The sequence below is a fragment of the Apium graveolens genome, chromosome 6, assembly GCF_009905375.1.
Source record: "Apium graveolens cultivar Ventura chromosome 6, ASM990537v1, whole genome shotgun sequence".
NCBI lineage: Eukaryota > Viridiplantae > Streptophyta > Magnoliopsida > Apiales > Apiaceae > Apium > Apium graveolens.
In genome coordinates this window covers 238,105,196-238,125,462 of record NC_133652.1, presented here as the reverse complement: position 1 = coordinate 238,125,462, position 20,267 = coordinate 238,105,196, and positions in this window count along the sequence as shown.

Here is a 20,267-nt window from a genome sequence, read left to right as displayed (position 1 = left end):
CATCTTTCCTCACTATCGGCTGTGCCATTGGTAACTCCCCATCTTCTAGTGCCGCCCTTGCAGCCATCCTAGCTCTGGTAGTCGTCCTGACTATGGTCATTAATTCCTTATCGGTCATCTCTTCATTCTCGTCAGGATCCTCCATGGGATCCTCCTCAGTAACAATCTCTTCTGGGATAAAATCATCAGTCGCTACATTTTCAACATCAAAAACATCTAGTCCCTCATTAGGGTACTCCATCGGATCCATAATCTGATATCCAGCATGTAGTAAAACACCATAATGTTGTTGCTCCTGAACCTCTGGGTTCGGAGTCCCGCTACCCTACACGATAACGAACTATGTTACTATCATGATATTTCTAAGGGTTTCTGTAATGGTTTTAACTGTTAGTACTACGTTAGGTAGTCTGACTATGAACTTGGCATGAGTTATTATCTTAGTGAACTTATTATTTTTAACGTCGCATCATCTCTAGGGTTTACAATGCTGGGCTCTAATACCATTACTGTAACACCCCCTAAATCGGGGGTCGGGGATCCGGGTTGTGACGAGTTCCATTTCTAATAATAACACTTAATCTTGAATCAACAACTAACTACTGCATGCTGTGACCCCACAATACACACATACACACCAGAAGTTATAGTCCTAGAGATGAAATCGAAACAAATACAAGTAATATGATCCACAGTTTATGAATTATTACAACTTAAAAGGATTTCTGAATAAGTTTACATGTTCCTTGCCATTATATAACACGATTCATAATTATACATAAGTCTGGTACACCAAAAGTATAAAGCCTAGTCTATTGGTAATTCATACCTCAGCTATAGCGGCATCAACGTCTACAAGAAACTGCAGAATGTTTCCTATCTGTTCGCGAATCGGTATCTTGGTCATGTTCATCTTGTCTAGCTGTTGTTGTATGATTGATAAAAATAATGCAAGGGTGAGCAATACAGCCCACCAAAATAGCATATAACTGATTAACAGTATATGAACATTTATATAGTATTTTTGAAAGTCCTTGCCATGCAAATATGTAACAAGATCAAAATCTTAACACGAAGAAGTCACAAAATATTGCAGTATATACTTGTAACACCCCCAAATCCGGGATCGGGGATCCGGGTTGTCACGAGTTCCATTTCCCTTAATAAAACCAAATCTTAATAAACAATCAACTACTCTGTACTGTGACCCCACAATAAACACACACACCGCAAGTTATAGTCTCAGAGATGAATATTCAAAAATAACACGAGTCAAATTATTCCACAATTATATGCCATTACACCTTAAAAGGGTTTCTGAATAAATTTACATTTCTTTGCCATTATTACAATTCATAAAGATACATAAGTCTGGTACATCAAAAGTTGAAAGCCTAGCCTATTGGTAGTTCCTACCTCAGCTACAACGACATCAACGCCTATAGGAAAGTGCGGAACGTTTCCTATCCGCTCGCGAATTGGGAGCTTGGTCCTGTTCATCTTGTCTATCTGATGTTGTGTGATGAAAGAAGAAAGCAAGGGTGAGTAACAAGCCCACCGAAATAATATGTATAATAATTAACAATATATAAGCATTCTCATAGTACTCATGAAAGTCTTGGTCAAGAAGAAATGAACCAAGTTTGATATCTTAATGCGACTAAGTCGCAAAATATTTAGTATATAAGTATATATACTTTTCAAAATCATAGAATCCTTTTCCATACATCATATACATAGAGTCCCAGTTTATAACTATATAAAAATATCGTTCCAAGGTGATCTCATATATCTAACCTTGTCTCAACGTGTTTTTCTGAAAATCCTTGTCATGCATAAGATAATCATTAACCAGATATAAGTCGAAAAGATGAAGTTACGAGATACTCCAATATTCTTATATCTTTTCTGAATACTAATTGAACTACCACCGTTCAAGGTATAATCAGTTTCAAAAGTTCATCACATAGATGAGACTACAAGATAAGACTTGAATAGATTCAATCTTTGAATGAAATGAAGTTACGAGATACTTCATTAAGTCCCGATATATATATATATATATATCCATATATATATATATATATATCTCCTACATTTACTGAAAACCTCTGTCATGTGATGTATGAACAGAGTTGTAATATCCAATGAATTTGGAAAGAAAAGAATTTTGGCATAAACCCGATATCTTGCTGATCAGGCAAAGATACCAATAAGTAACCTTTTCAACTAGTAGATGGATGAATCCCCCACCGGTCATCACCCTGGCCTCATTAGGACCTTGTGCTGGACCGCCACCCGGCCTCTTACGCGTTGATGGACTGCCACCCAACCACTTACACTTTGATAGACCGTACCCCGGCCTGTCGCTTATGCCGACTCAATCAGATGGTCTTACTTCCCGAATGTTGGGTAAGTAATCAATTCATTGGTCAAAACAACAACCTTGTTGCGAATATAAATACACCACAGAGCCGGATCCCTCAGGTTTGGAGCGAGTATTTAAATCCCCTTTGAAAGGAAGATCTTAAATATAAAAATGAGTTTTGGGATCCGCTCTAACTTTTAAAATCATTTTGAAGACTCGAAAACATTTTTAAGAATGTTTGGAGTAATGCTGATTTAATAAAATAAATCAGTCCCAATATATTTAGAAAATATCTGAATATTATTATTTTAAATAATATTCCCATAAAGAATAATCTTTATAAAAATAATTGAAGTAGAAGTTTTAAAACTCATACTGGAAATGGATATTAAATAACCAAAGATATACTTATACGAAAGTATGATCTTTATTTGAATAATAAAAACTAAGTTTGATTATCGAAACATTATTCTTTAATAAAATAAAGAATATTATTTAGTGAATAAGCGGAGTCATATGTCCTCGAATGAATATTCAAAATAATATTCATTAAATAGAATAAACAGAGTCGTAAGTCCTCGAATGAATATTCAATATAATATTCATTAAATAAAATAAACGGAGTCATAAGTCCTCGAATGAATATTCATTAAATAAAATAAACGGAGTCATAAGTCCTCGAATGAATATTCAAAATAATATTCATTAAATAAAATAAACGGAGTCATAAGTCCTCGAATGAATATTCAAAATAATATTCATTAAACAAAGTAAACGGAGTCATAAGTCCTCGAATGAATATTCAACTAATAATATTCATTGAATAAAATAAAGTTATCGAATAAACCTTATTCAATTAATAGTTTTGAAAACTATATCCATATATATATGAAAATATATATATATATTATACTCGGGAACATCGACTCCCGGTTTAGAAAAATGTTCACCTTTGGGTCCCCTATACTAAGGGTATACGCAACTACTGTTTATCTCTAGCATAGGTATTATGCAACTTATAAGCAATTGAATCAACATTTAGATATCAAGATTATGAAACAGACATGCATATATACCATATCACATGCTCCAATATATCACAAGATTTGCTAATAACAATCATGCACTTATCACAAGATAATGCATATACATATATTTACATCACAACAACAGTATAACGGGTAGAAAACTTGCCTGAGTGCTCCAGGGTAGACTTAAACTTAGAGTGGGTCCGGTAACCTATGAATAACAACATAAGCTGGAATTAAACCACGGTCGCTTAAGAAACTATACTTTAACCAATTGAACCCTAACGTTCGCTTATGGTCACTTCTACGCTTAACGAATCACATAAGTCATTCGAGTACCCTCGGCTCCACCATTTTTAATAAATTAACCATTAAGAATTTTAAGGCGATTCTTTTGCGAGTACTCTACCAACTGCCTAATCCACTTTATATAATTGTTTCATAGTCCAATTAGTCATTTAAGGGCCTTAACCAAGGTTTCAAAGTAAGGCGAGGGGTAATGGTTCGGTCGCGAAACGCTGTTACTTAAAACGGTCGTTTCTCCTAAACCGTACATCGGATTCAAGCGAACCACATATCAAAACGAAGCTCGTAATATGAACTATCTAATCATGGAAATGGTTAAAACCTAACAGTGAGTGCACGGGTCCTAATATTAAGAACAAAAGCAGTCTAGGGTAAATCGGGCATTACGACAGCTATGTTTACGCGATTACCAAATTTAAACCATTCCATCAATTCGCAATTCAACCCACAATCACCACTACAACCAAAATTCATCCTTTCTTTACTACAACAGCCCCAACAACTCAAGATTTCCAATTTATACTACTTCTCAATCAAGAACTAAGAGTTTACTTAAGTTCATTAACTAATAACCAAGATTTACCATTGCAAAAACATTACAAAACCAACCAATCTCTAAATATTCAATAACCATGCTTCTCATGAACTATACTACTCATAACAAGCTCTTAACATTCAATAACTATGCTAGGTTAAGAGATTATACCTTCCTTGTGAGTAGGAGTAAGTAATGAGCTTGAAACAACCTTGGAAAATCCTTACTAAAGCTTTATCTAAACAAAAACACAAGATTAAAATTTCAAGTTCTTGAAAAACACTATTCACCAAGAACTTTAATGAATTGATTAGCTATGTTAAACATGGAATCTTGAGCTTAAACTTATGGCTCATCTAAGTTATGAATTATGGAAGCTAAAGAAACAAACCTCTTGAATTATGAAGGTGTGTAGCTTGAGTTTTGAAAATTCTCATTCGCTTTTCATGGAAAAGCCGAGAGCAAGAATGAGGGGGGAGAAGAAATGCTTCTTGTTTGGTTGCCTAGGTATTTGTATGATGATTTTCTTGTTAATTAGGTTGTTACCATTGTAAAAATTGTGTGGCTCACAATCATCCAACAATTCCTTCCCTTTTGGTCATGCTTATGTCATCCTCCTATGTCATCCTCCCACACTTGTCCTCTTCTTGTTGGTGAGATGACATCATCCTCCACTAACTCTTTGATTAACTCCTAATCACTTGGCTAATGATCGCTGATCTGTTATACGGTTCGCTTAACTTTCGTTCTCGTTTATCGTTTGAGGGATCATACCCGGGATCTTATTACTTGGGTTCCCTTAACCTTTCTCAATACATTATATTCCTTTTATGATCCTCTCTTATAATCCTTGAATTTAAATCCGTTTAATCATGTTACCTTATACTCAATTCTTTCGATATCTGGTGGATTTTCGGGAAAAATCAAAGTGTTCGGATTTGGATTCTGACGATCTTTACATACACTTATATACCATATAGAGTACTAGTAAGATCTCAGAATAACTATAAAAGAACCTCGACAAAGTGAGGCATGAAAAGTTTTCTTATTCAGCATAATCAGCAAAATCACTATTCATAAGGGTTACAAAAAGTTCAAAATTTTTGGGGTTATTATAGTCTCCCCTCCTTAAAAGGATTCCGTCCCGAAATCAGATAGAAAACAATTGGGGGTACTTTTCTAGCATTGTGCTCTCTAGTTCCCAAGTTGATTCCTCCACATTATGATTCTGCCATAACACTCTGATTAGCTTGATCACTTTGTTCCGAAGCACCTGTTCCTTCTTATCTATAATCTTTACTGGTTTCTCCACGTAAGTCAGATCTGGTTGCATATCCACCTGCTCGTACTCCACTATGTGTCTGGCATACCGATGATACTTCCTTGGCATTGACACATGGAACACATTATGAACTTGCTACAGTTTCGGGGGGTAGGGCTAGCTCATATGCTAACTTCCCAATACGTCTTAATATATCCAAGGGTCCAACAAATCGTGGACTTAGCTTTCCTTTCTTTCTGAACCTCATCAATCCTTTCCAAGGGAATACCTATAACAACACTAGCTCCCCTACTTCCTATTCTTTATCCTTTCGTGTCAATTCAACATACTTCTTATGTCCATCTTGGGCTACTACCAGCCGTCCTCTGATTAGATATATTATATCCCTGGTCCCTTGGACTACTGCGGGTCCGAGCATCTTGCGCTCTACAACTTCATCCTAACATAAGGGAGATCGACATTGTCTTCTCTCAAGGATCTCATAAGGCGACATCTCGATATTGACATACCATCTATCGTTGTAAGAAAACTCGATACGTGCTAAGTGATCATTCCAAATTCTTTCAAGTCTATCGCACAGACTCTCATCATAGCTTCTAGCGTTATAGCTTTTGCTTCTCAATACCCACTCTTTTCCCGTTCGTAATCATTACTATCTTCCGTACATAATACTATACTGGTTACACCTTTGCTCGTTAGCATTCTATAACCTTTTAATACACGCGTCAACTTTAGTATCACGAATGTGTTTCCATTCCGAATACCACCATACTCATACTACTCCTTTTCTAACTACTTCTATCTTCGAAAGCTTGATCCATCATATAGAGGTAAAGGAATTTGTTGAGAGATCACTATGATCATGAACACTTGTTATATCGCATAGTTAGTACAGAAGGTGGCCAACCTTTAGTACTTGACAAGCAATTAAACAACCTGTGGTATCCTACTCGGCTTCTATCACACAGATTGATAGTCATTCGGCAATACCTCCCCTTCTGGAAGGGTTGTTCTTCTCAGCTTACATGAAATGAAAAGAAGAGAAAATAACGAACGGAAGAGAATTGTATATATGTAAAAAAAAATACTGCCACAAAATATCTGGCTTGGAATCTACCTCTGAACTATAAAGGTTTGTCATAGGAGAATAAAACATATACGTATATATATCAACATCAAGTATTATCGCATCGCATTTCAAATGCTTAAATATTTTTGCTACTCCGTCCATCATTCTATGGACCCATGCTCTTGCTCGAGCTTATACACAATCACCTTTGAAACTCCCTCGACATTGAAAATCGAATCTGGGATTTCATTCTAGACTTCATCATTACTAGAATTCTATGCTTGCACCGCAACCTTCCTCGTATAGTAATACGACTCTCTATTGATAAGAAGGAATAAGTATTTAATAGGTAGATAATCGACTTAATTAGTCTATCAATGATAACTTATACATCACCACAACCCGATTAGTGGTACTCACTCTCAACATCCATTCCAATACAACTCTCACGGTTGTAAGTAATCGGCTCATTACTCGCTGAATCATTCCTGCATTACTATGGCCCACCGTTGACCTACTGTAGTCTTTCGTTTTCCATGAAGTTTTAATAGCTAACCATATGGAGTCCATTCATATCATATCGAATCCTTCTAAGGAGGTAACATAATCACCATTCATGATTCATGAAGAACATTCCTAATCCTGACGTACATACATGACATGAAGCACATAAAATTGCAGAAGAGTTTCAATCAAAGCAACGATAGCAGGCTAATACCATTATTAACCATATTTCTTTACTGGGAGACATGAAGCTCAAAGGTTCATTTAGTCCTTTCGTAACATGCTCCTGGCTTATCTCAAGATAGGACCTTCTAAGATAGAAAGCCCGCTCACGGCGATTACATGAATTAAATCTTTACCAAACTACTATTACGGTTGAGTACCGCACAATCATCAGAAGGAATGTCAATATTTCAAACCATAATACAACCTTCACGAAATTAACCATTATCACTGTATTCCTCTGGCACGAGCGCCGATAATTGTCCTCTTACACTTAAAGTGTTGGCCACCTCTTTGGCCTTTCCTGATAGTAAAATTTCCTTATAATCAATGTCATTTTAACCACCTCCAACTAAATTTTCTACCTCATTTCAATCACTGCTTATGTGAAAATGCTTCTCTTAAGTCCTGGTGAGAAAAAAAATCACCATTTTTCCATAAGTCATTGCCTTAGTCTTTAGATGTGAACATTGCCATGACTGACTCTCGATCATACTTAGGACATCTCTTATCTTGGGTCCTTCTTGTTTTCACCAATCTCAACCCTTATTGGGTCGATCTATACTTTCTTATGGTTCAACACGTGCCCCACCTGGCATTATTATAATTACGTCACATTTCCTTTATCAAGATTTCTATTCTTCAGAACTTTGAAAATTACCTTTCTTCTTGTAAGACCTCTAAGGTTATCCTTGAACCGTTCCTCCTGTATTCCCTAGATACAGGGCATATCAAAATACCATTTACTAATACTAGAACCATTGTCTATATACTTCTGAAAAATTTCTCCACTGATCCTTAAAGGTTGTTGTTACCTTAGTCCTTCCAATTTGTACTGTCAAAACTCATATTGTCCCTATTAAGGGTGAAATGCCAACCCTTATACATTCCCCTAGGGTTCATCTTAAGTTATCGGGGTTTTATCCTTAATTCTACCTTTAAAATATACTTACACTCTTCCATGGATAAATCAAGTCATATATCCTTGATAAATTATCTTATTCAATCATTCTCGCCTCGATAGTCTATGCCTAATTTCATAATAGCATCCTTATTCAAACTGAGGTCAATCCATATGGCCTCCAAAAGATAACATCGGTTTTTTTTCCGCTTTGCTTTCCTAATTTGGTAATGACAACAGGGATGTTCTGGAAGATATTGGTCGTGTTCAACGTGAACTTCTTTTTAATAATTCCTTATTTACTTTTGTTGTTTATCTCAACAGTCATCTCAATATTGGGATATCTTTCATACATGGCGTCTCTCTTTCTGGGTATCAAGCCACCGGTCTTACACTTCACATTCTTGAAGGTCACTTCCTTCATCCAATTTTCCTAATTTCTTACTTCCTTGTCTCCTCAGTCTATCCGCGTCTCATTATTTATCCTTCGAACTATCTCAAGGTTTCCTCAAATCCTCCCAACTTACAGGGGATAAAATATATGTATCTCTTATGCCTTCAACCTTCAATTTTAACTCATGGTGAATCACCCTCATCCTGACGATTACATACTTTTCTATTTCTATTGCTACGAGTCTTTAGGGTTTCCTCATACCTAACTCCCTTATCATTCCTCAAACTCTATTGCCTTTATATTCCTTTCCACTTCAGTTTCTTTTTATTTTCCTTTCTCTTATCATTATTTCATGAACCAACACAACATAAGCGTTAATTTCAAACATCCCGTCATTCTGGATTCGTGTCCTCAGAACGAATCTTGACAACTTTTACAACTTAGATTCATAATTCATCATACTCGTCTGCCTTTGTTCTGGCTCTAAAGCTTTTACACTATCTCCATAACCTTGGGAAGTACTTTCCTGAAAACAATTGACTGAACTTAAATCAGTTTATTATAATCTCTTGCTCCGTGCCTTCCTTGGCCTTTCATCAGCGGGTGGCCTCTCTCTTAGGAGGGTAACTGACAAAAACAGTCTTTTATGATTCGTCAATCATTTAGAATCTCAAATGATTCCTATATTTCCTTTAGCCCGGCTCTTGCCTCGACTGGGTCAGCTTGTTCCTTGGAACTCTGAGAGCTTAGAGACTTAAAGGTCCTGAAAGAATTTCTCACTGCATTATTTCCTCAGGGTGGTGGTTGGGGATAATAGTCTAAGTTCTGTCTAGAAAGGTCCATAAATTGTCGTATAGGAGTACCGTCTCGGGTCTCCTTTCCTTACTCGACTTCTGTTTCCTTAGTCTGAACGTTCCCTCCTCCTCCCCATAATCGGGATCATCCTACATATTTTAAATCCTCATTTTCCACTTCATTATATTATGGGTTCCTTCTATCTTGATGGCGACCTCCCTGACTATCACGTTCAGGGTTTGCTCTAAATCTTATTCCTTAAACTAGCTTTCATCTAAGATCTCATCTTTAAGCTCTTGAACATTTAGAACCCAAATTCTGTAGGAATACCTCATTATTCCCTTATCATCTTTCTCGGTATTAATCTCTTATCTATTTGTTGGCTCTCTGCCTTCATTCATCACTTTTTCTGGCACAATATGTTCTTTTCCAATAATTCGGGCTGTATTGCAATCTCAAACAGCTTTTCGTTTCGACTCCGGTTACCTTCACTTCTATTTCCATCTTCTCAAAATCTCTTATAAACTCTCCCAAAGACATTATCATCTTGAGTCTCTCCTTTTTACTAAGGGCATCAACCACCACATTGGCTTTCCCCGAATGATAAAGAATCTCCCAATCATAATTCTTGATTAGCTCTAACCGCCTCCTCTGGCGTATGTTGAGCTCTTTCTACGTAAAAATGTACTTGAGCTCCTATGGTTTGTGTAAATTTTGCAATTCTCTCCTTACAAGTAGTGCCTCCAATCTTTAGGGAAAAACTATTGCCACGAGCCCAAGCTTATGGGTGGGGATATCAAATTTTATATTCCCTTAATTGTCTTGACGCGTACGCGATTACCTTATGCTGTATAAGAAGCACCCTAATTCCTTATTCGAAGCGTCACTACCCATCACAAAATCTCCTTTTTCCATCCGACAACGCCATCATAGGGGCCGTCACCAATCTTTGCTTCAGTTCTTGAAAGTTGTTCTCGTATTTGTCTGTCCATTCGAACTTCTCAGTCTTACGAGTAAGCGCGTTAAAGGGGCTACTATCTTTACGAATTTGAACGAACCTCCGGTAGTAACCGGCCAATCCTACCTCTGGTAGTCGCCCTAACCATAGTCATCAATTCCTCAGTGGTCCTTTATTCATTCTTGTCAGGATCCTCCACGGGATTCTTCTCAGCAATAATCCCTTCTAGGACAACATCCTCAACCGCTACATCCTCAATATGAACATCATCCGGTCCCGCGTTAGGACGCTCTATCGGATCCATAATCCGATCTCCAATAAGTAATAAAACATCATTGCATTGTTGCTCCTCAACCTTAGGGTTCAGAGTCCCGCTACCATATACGATAACGAACTACGCTTCTATCACGATATTTATAAGGGTTCCCATAAGGGTTTTAACTATCAGTACTACGTTAGGTAGTCCGACTATGAACTTGGCAAAAGTTCTTATTATCTTAGTGAACTTATTATTTTAACGTCATATCATCTCTGAGGTTTATAACGCTTAGCTCTGATACCATTTCTGTAACACCCCCAAATCCGGGGTCGGGGATCCGGGTTGTCACGAGTTCTATTTCCCTTAATAACACCAAATCTTAATAAACAATCAACTACTCCGTACTGTGACCCCACAATAAACACACACACCACAAGTTATAGTCTCAGAGATGAATATCCAAAAATAACACGAGTCATTTTATTCCACAATTATATGCCATTACACCTTAAAAGGGTTTCTGAATAAATTTACATTTCTTCACCATTATTACAATTCATAAAGATACATAAGTCTGGTACATCAAAAGTTGAAATCCTAGCCTATTGGTAGTTCCTACCTCAGCTACAACAACATCAACGCCTATAGGAAACTGCGGAACGTTTCCTATCCGCTCGCGAATTGGGAGCTTGGCCCTGTTCATCTTGTCTATCTGATGTTGTGTGATGAAAGAAGAAAGCAAGGGTGAGCAACAAGCCCACCAAAATAATATGTTTAATAATTAACAATATATGAGCATTCTCATAGTACTCATGAAAGTCTTGGTCAAGAAGAAATGAACCAAGTTTGATATCTTAACGTGACCAAGTCGCAAAATATTCAGTATATAAGTATATATACTTTTCAAAATCTTAGAATCCTTTTCCATGCATCATATACATAGAGTTCCAGTTTATAACTGTATAAAAATATCGTTACAAGGTGATCTCATATATCTAACCTTGTCTCAATGATTTTTTCTGAAAATCCTTGTCATGCATAAGATAATCATTAACCAGATATAAGTCGAAAAGATGAAGTTACGAGATACTCCAATATACTTATATCTTTTCCGAATACTACTTGAACTACCACCGTTCAAGGTATAATCAGTTTCAAAAGTTCATCACATAGATGAGACTACAAGATAAGACTTGAATAGATTCAATCTTTGAAATATCATTGAATGAAATGAAGTTACGAGATACTTCATTAAGTCCCGATATATATATATATATATCCATATATATATATATATATCTCCTACATTTCCTAAAAACCTCTGTCATGTAATGTATGAACAGAGTTGTAATATCCAATGAATTTGGAAAGAAAAGAATTTTGGCATAAACCCAATATCTTGCTGATCAGGCAAAGATACCAATAAGTAACCTTTTCTACTAGTAGATGGATGAATCCCCCACCGGTCATCACCCTGGCCTCATTAGGACCTTGTGTTGGACCGCCACCCGGCCTCTTATGCGTTGATGGACTGCCACCCAGCCACTTACACATTGATAGAGCGTATCCCGGCCTGTCGCTTATGCCGACTCAATCAGATGGGCTTACTTCCCGAACGTTGGGTAAGTAATCAATTCATTTGTCAAAACAACAACCTTGTTGCGAATATAAATACACCACAGAGCCGGATCCCTCAGGTTTTGAGCGAGTATTTAAATCCCCTTTAAAAGGAAGATCTTAAATATAAAAATGAGTTTTGGGATCCGCTCTAACTTTTAAAATCATTTTGAAGACTCGAAAACATTTTTAAGAATGTTTGGAGTAATGCTGATTTAATAAAATAAATCAGTCCCAATATATTTAGAAAATATCTGAATATTATTATTTAAATAATATTCCCATAAATAATAATCTTTATAAAAATAATTGAAGTAGAAGTTTTAAAACTCATACTTGAAATGGATATTAAATAACCAAAGATATACTTATACGAAAGTATGATCTTTATTTGAATAATCGAAAATAAGTTTGATTATCGAAACATTATTCTTCAATAAAATAAAGAATATTATTTAGTGAATAAGCGGAGTCATAAGTCCTTGAATGAATATTCAAAATAATATTCATTAAAAAGAATAAACAGAGTCGTAAGTCCTCGAATAAATATTCAATATAATATTCATTAAATAAAATAAAGGGAGTCATAAGTCCTCGAATGAATATTCAAAGTAATATTCATTAAATAAAATAAACGGAGTCATAAGTCCTCGAATGAATATTCAAAATAATATTCATTAAATAAAATAAACGGAGTCATAAGTCCTCGAATGAATATTCAAAATAATAATCATTAAATAAAGTAAACGGAGTCATAAGTCCTCGAATGAATATTTAACTAATAATATTCATTGAAAAAAATAAAGTTATCAAATAAACCTTATTTAATTAATAGTTTTGAAAACTATATCCATATATATATGAAAAAATATATATATATATTATACTCGGGAACATCGACTACCGGTTTAGAAAAATGTTCACCTTTGGGTCCCCTACACTAAGGGTATACGCAACTACTGTTTATCTCTAGCATAGGTATTATGCAACTTATAAGTAATTGAATCAACAATTAGATATTAAGATTATGAAACAGACATGCATATATACCAAATCACATGCTCCAATATATCGCAAGATTTGCTAATAACAATCATGCACTTATCACAAGATAATGCATATACATATATTTACATCACAACAACAGTATAACGGGTAGAAAACTTGCCTGAGTGCTCCGGGGTAGACTTAAGATTAGAGTGGATCCGGTAACCTATGAACAACAACATAAGCTGGAATTAAACCACGGTCGCTTAAGAAACTAGACTTTAACCAATTGAACCCTAACGTTCGTTTATGGTCACTTCTATGCTTAACGAATCACATAAGTCATTCGAGTACCCTCGGCTCCACCATTTTTAATAAATTAACCATTAAGAATTTTAAGGCGATTCTTTCGCGAGTACTCTACCAACTGCCTAATCCACTTTACATAATTGTTTCATAGTCCAATTAGTCATTTAAGGGCCTTAACCAAGGTTTCAAAGTAAGGAGAGGGGTAATGGTTCGGTCGCGAAACGCCGTTACTTAAAACGGTCGTTTCTCCTAAACCGTACATCGGATTCAAGCGAACCACATATCAAAATGAAGCTCGTAACATGATCTATCTAATCATGGCAATGGTCAAAACCTAACAGTGAGTTCACGGGTCCTAATGTTAAGAACAAAAGCAGTCTAGGGTAAATCGGGCATTACGACGGCTATGTTTACGCGATTACCAAATTTAAACCATTCCAATCAATTCGCAATTCAACCCACAATCACCACTACAACCAAAATTCATCCTTTCTTTACTACAACAGCCCCAACAACTCAAGATTTCCAATTTATACTACTTCTCAATCATGAACTAAGAGCTTACTTAAGTTCATTAACTAATAACCAAGATTTACCATTCCAAAAACATTACAAAACCAACCAATCTCTATATATTCAATAACCATGCTTCTCATGAACTATACTACTCATAACAAGCTCTTAACATTCAATAACTATGCTAGGTTAAGAGATTATACCTTCCTTGTGAGTAGGAGTAAGTACTGAGCTTGAAACAACCTTGGGAAATCCTTACTAAAGCTTTATCTAAACAAAAACACAAGATCAAAATTTCAAGTTCTTGAAAAACACTATTCACCAAGAACTTTAATGAATTGATTAGCTATGTTAAACATGGAATCTTGAGTTTAAACTTATGGCTCATCTAAGTTATGAATTATGGAAGCTAAAGAAACAAACCTCTTGAATTATGAAGGTGTGTAGCTTGAGTTTTGAAAATTCTCCTTTGCTTTTCATGGAAAAGCCGAGAGCAAGAATGAGGGGGGAGAAGAAATGCTTCTTGTTTGGTTGCCTAGGTATTTGTGTGATGATTTGCTTGTTAATTAGGTTGTTACTATGGTAAAAATTGTGTGGCTCACAATCATCCAACAATTCCTTCCCTTTTGGTCATGCTTATGTCATCCTCCTATGTCATCCTCCCACACTTGTCCACTTCTTGTTGGTGAGATGACATCATCCTCCACTAACTCTTTGATTAACTCCTAATCACTTGGCTAATGATCGTTGATCTGTTATACGATTCGATTAACTTTCGTTCTCATTTATCGTTTGAGGGATCATACCCGGGATCTTATTACTTGGGTTCCCTTAACCTTTCTCAATACATTATATTCCTTTTATGACCCTCTCTTATAATCCTTGAATTTAAATTCTTTTAATCATGTTACCTTATACTCAATTCTTTCGGTATCTGGTGGATTTTTGGGAAAAATCAAAGTGTTCGGATTTGGATTCTAACGATCTTTACATACACTTATATACCATATAGAGTACTAATAAGATCTTAGAATAACAATAAAAGAACCTCTACAAAGTGAGGCATGAAAAGTTTTCTTATTTAGCATAATCAGCAAAATCACTATTCATAAGGGTTACAAAAAGTTCAATTTTTTTGGGGTTATTACAATACTCTTTTTATAAATCTTTGAAATCCTATGTTATGCATATAAACATAGTCCCCATACATTTTAAAAGATGAAGTTACAAATTACTTCAACATATAACTTTTCTTAATCACTGAAAATCTCTGTTATACAAGTATACACAGAGTTTTAAATTATAAAATGCATAATATAACATTACAAGGTGATCTCATATATCTAACCTTGTCTAAACGTTTTTATGAAAATATTTGCCATGCATAATGTAAAATTAACTAGATATATGTTTTAAAAGTTGAAGTTACGAGATACTTCAATATATATATCTATCTTTTTCATAAATTCCTTTGAAAATTACTGTTGTTCAAAGTATAACCATTTTTCAAAATTTCATCACATAGATGAAGTTATAAGGTGAGTCTTATATAAATCAGTTTCGTAAAACTCTTGAGGGCTTTATCCCCTCAAGTAAAATCAATCCTTGAAATATTATTTAAAAGATGAAGTTACAAGATACTTCATTTTCAACACATCATTTTGAAGTTTTGACTCTGCCAGCACTTATCGGTCACCCAATCGTGGTCTTTTCTCTCAGGGTCGTTGATTATCCACCCGCAGCATTTTCACTCGGGGTTCTCAGGATAGTGTTGCAGAATAAAAAATATCCAATGTGGATGATGAACCAATTTTAGAGTATTGACGCACGAGAAGTGCAACTTACGATGATCAGTCGTAGTTGTACAACTCTACTAAATACCTATATGTAGGAGAGAATAGTCAGGTTTACTTGTCCACCGATTGTTGAACTCCTAAATAATGAACCGTTACTGCGGAACTTCCGGGCGCATTAGGCCCTTAATAAATAAATGCTAGACCGGTGCCACTAGGCCACTTACGCCACTCCTAGTTCGCATGAAATCCATGACCCTGAAACGTAAAGCTTGTCTCCCTTTCCCCAAGTAGACACTTGTTGACAGGACTCCACCAAGAAGTCCTATCTAGATTGAAAGGAAAAACTCACCAATATTTTCCAAGCGATGCTTGTTAATGGATTACTCTTGTTCCATGACTTACTTCCTGAATGTTGGGTAGGTAATCAAAACTTTCTTTATCTATTCAGCAACTTCGTTATGAATATAAAATACATCTCTGAGCAGGATCCCCTATATTTTGAGAGAGTATTTAAATCTCCTCCGTAAAGAAAGATTTAAATTTGAAAACGAGGTTTGGGATCCTCTCTTTACTTTTAAATTCATCTGGTAAAGTTCGAAAATATTTTTCGAAAATATTTAAGATAAAGATGATTTAATTAATATAAATCACTTTCAAAAATATTGAATGAATCTTTAAATATTATTCTTTTAATATTTAACGATTAAAGAAATTTTTTAAATAAAACAATCAGAGTTAAAAGTTCTATAATGAATATTGAAAACTAAAATTCATTTAATAATTAATATAAAATATTCAAAGTAAAATCTTTATTTGAATAATCAAAATAATATTCATTAATAATATTTAATCGTAATTAAACTATTAATCAAATATTCGAAATAATATTCACTTACTATTTAAAACTATCGAATAAACCTTATTCAATTATTAGTTTTAGAAACTATACGTAACATACTCGGGAACATCGTCTCCCGATTTAAAGTATAATGTTCAACGTCGTATATCCTATACTAAGGGTATACGCAAAATATCGCTTATCACTAGCATATGTATTATGTAGTTCGTAACCTCTACTTTAAACAATCATTTTTCACTATTGAAATATCATGATTTCAAAACATGCATGCATACATATCGTAAGATATTAACTTAAAATCATACATGAATTTATATCACAAAATTTCGTTTCAAACATTCATGCATTTACTTGCAATTATCACAACGACAGTAATAGGGTCTGAAAACTTTCATGAATGTCCGAGGGTGGTAGTGTTACTAGGATCGGTCTGATTACCTATAAACAATAACATGACTCGGGATTAGTCCTCGGTCACTTATGAAACTAAGCTTTACTCTTATATACACTCACGCTCATGTACAAGTTGTTTATTTACATTTCTAGCTTGCGTACCCTCGGCTCCAATATTTTTATAAAATTGACACCTAAACTTTTTAACGTGAAACCTTCGCGAGGGCTTTACTATCTGCCTTATACACTTTACATAAAAGTTTCATGATTCAACAAGTCTTTTAAGGGCCTTAAAGGCAGTTTCCAAGTTACTCGTAATGTCGGGGTGGTTTCGTGAAACGCTATTACTCAAAACGATCGTTTCTCCTAAACCGTATATCCGATTAACACGATCTATATACTAAAACGAAGCTTAAACCATAATCTAGCTAGTCATGGTATTGACGAGTTTTAAAAGTAGAGGTTTTGATCCCAAAAGTTAAACACAAAAACCGTCATTGGAAAATCGGGCATTACAACGGCTATAACTAATGATTTCCAAAACTTTAAACAACACCAGTTCAACAACAATCCAAAAACTCATGGTATCATCTTTTACCACTAATCAAGTCAAAATATGCTTAATAACCTCAAACCCAACAAGTAATACTAATGGCTCAACAATCAATCAACCAAAACTTATCATACATACAACTATACATGCTCAATCCTCTCATTCCTAATGATTATCGAAACACCCATTTACAATCTAACTCATACAATTTTATAACTTAATAAAAGGGGGAAAGCTTGGTTATACCTCCATGGAGTTTCTGAACATGATACAAGAGCCTTGAAATGCCTAAGGGGGCCTTGATCTAAGCTTAAACAACCTTGAACTTCCAAAAAAAATCAAGAAATCAAAGTTATTTCTTGAAAGTTACTATTCATCATCATCTTTGATGAATTAAATGACTATGATAGCCATGGATTCTTGAGCTTAAACTCATGGATCTTCCTAGTTATGAAATATTGGAGCGATAGAAACTAATCTCTTGATTTATGATGGACCAGAGCTTGGAGTTTGCTTTTCTTTTTCTTCCTTTTCTATACAAGTCGAGAGTGAAGAAAAATAGAGGGGGAAGACTTAGCTTGGTTGATCTTGGGAGTTGTGTTTAAAATGCTTGGTTGATAATGATCCAAGGGTTTACTTGAACAATTATCTTGATTTCTCTTTAATAAAGTGATGATGTCACTTTACTTGCATCATCATAATGCCAAATGTTGGTTCCTTATGGTTTGATGATGTCACCTTGTCCTAATCCACTTGATTATTGCTAATTGTTTGGTAAATCTCCCTTGTTACTTGCATAAGTTGGTTCCTTGCTCGCTTATTTTTTTTACGGTTCGCTTAACTCTCATTCTTGTTGATCGTTCGAGGGAACATAACTGTGACCTTATCATTAGGGTTTCCTTAAGCCCTTCTTAATATCTTTTACTCCTTTAGTGATCCTCTTATATAATTCTTGGATTTATTTCCTTTGATCTTAACACTTTATACTTAATTCCTTCGGTGTCTGGTGCATTTTCGGGGAAAATCAAAGTGCTCATTTTTAAAATATGACGACTTTGACATAAACTCAATTTCACTATAGAACACTAATATGTACTCAGAATTTCCATAAAAGAAATCCTATATATGGTCGTCTAATTATATTTCATAATCAGCAAAATTCACTATTCATCAGGGTTTTGAAATAAAAGTACTATTCACCGGGGTTTCCAAAAATTTGGGGTTATTACATCTACCATCAGGGGCATCATCCCTATCATCATCTTTTAACTCGAGTTGTTTGCATTTAGATTTACAAATTATCTCCCTTTTTTGGCATCATGACCAAGCTGGAGAGAAACAAATTAGTTCCATAGATTGTTGTACCTCATCCAATTGCCCAAATATTTTAGCTTGAGTTGCTTCTAACTTTGCTTGATTGGCCTCTATTCGGTCTTGTCTGGAAATGATGGGCTTCAATTGCTTCTGTACTTCAAACTCAGTTTTTGATTTAGCTTTATGAAATGCATTATTAAGTGCATCCAGCTGAGTTTGAGCTTTGGTCTATGTGGAATGAACAAACTTTATCATGAGAGTTGAAGCTTTCCGATGGGCAAGCAATGAAGAATTTTTAATCTCAGATTTAGCTGTCTGCAAGTGTTTGGAAGCATTATAAAGAAACGTAGGATATGTATAACTCTTGCATTTATCAGCCTTTGCCTCTCTCCTTTTCGGACATATCTTGAGGAAATGAGATTTCATCTAGATCTTCATCAGGATCTAGAGCTACATTGATCTTAGAGAAATCAATATCATCTCCATCACCGGAATCATTTTTTTTATTAGAAGCCTCATCATCGGCTACTGGTTCCTTGAACTTCTGTGCTACTTCATCTTTAGCATCAGAGTTTAATATTGAATTAGGAATTGGAGATGTATGTGAACCAGCTGGTTTAGAAACTTTTATAGCATCAACATTTAACTCAATTCCCTCAAGAATTATTGACATGTATGTAGGAGCATCAATATTTAACTCCAAAATCTCAGTTCCAGTTGAGTGAATTGGAGAGTCGGGAATTACGGAGAACACTGGATGTAACACCCCCAGATCCGGGGTCGGGGATCCGGGTCGTTACGGTCTTTCTTTCCACAATATCACTTCACTTAATTAATAATAAATAACCTTATGCTGTGACCCCACACTAACACACACCACAACCCGTTATAGTCTCAGAGATGAAATTAAAATAAGTACAAGTCCTTGAATCCACAATTTAAAAGTTATTACAACCCAAAATGATTACTTGATAAATTTATAGTTAATTGCCATTATCTGCCACAAGTTATAATTATACAATATTTGGTTCCCAAAAGTAGAATGTCTGATCTACCTCTGCAGCTATAACAGCTACAACATCAACAGGAAGACGCGGGATGCTTCCTACGCGCTTGCGCTGGGTCTGCTTGAGTCTGACCATCTTTCCTAACTGTTGTTGTGTGATGAAGAAATGAAGCAAGAGAGAGGATTACAGCTCGCAAGATAATATATAGTGTAAACAATAATGCAAGTATCTAAATGGATAACTTACTAGAATCCTTTATCAAGTGTAAGGTAATTACTTACTGGATATAAGCTTA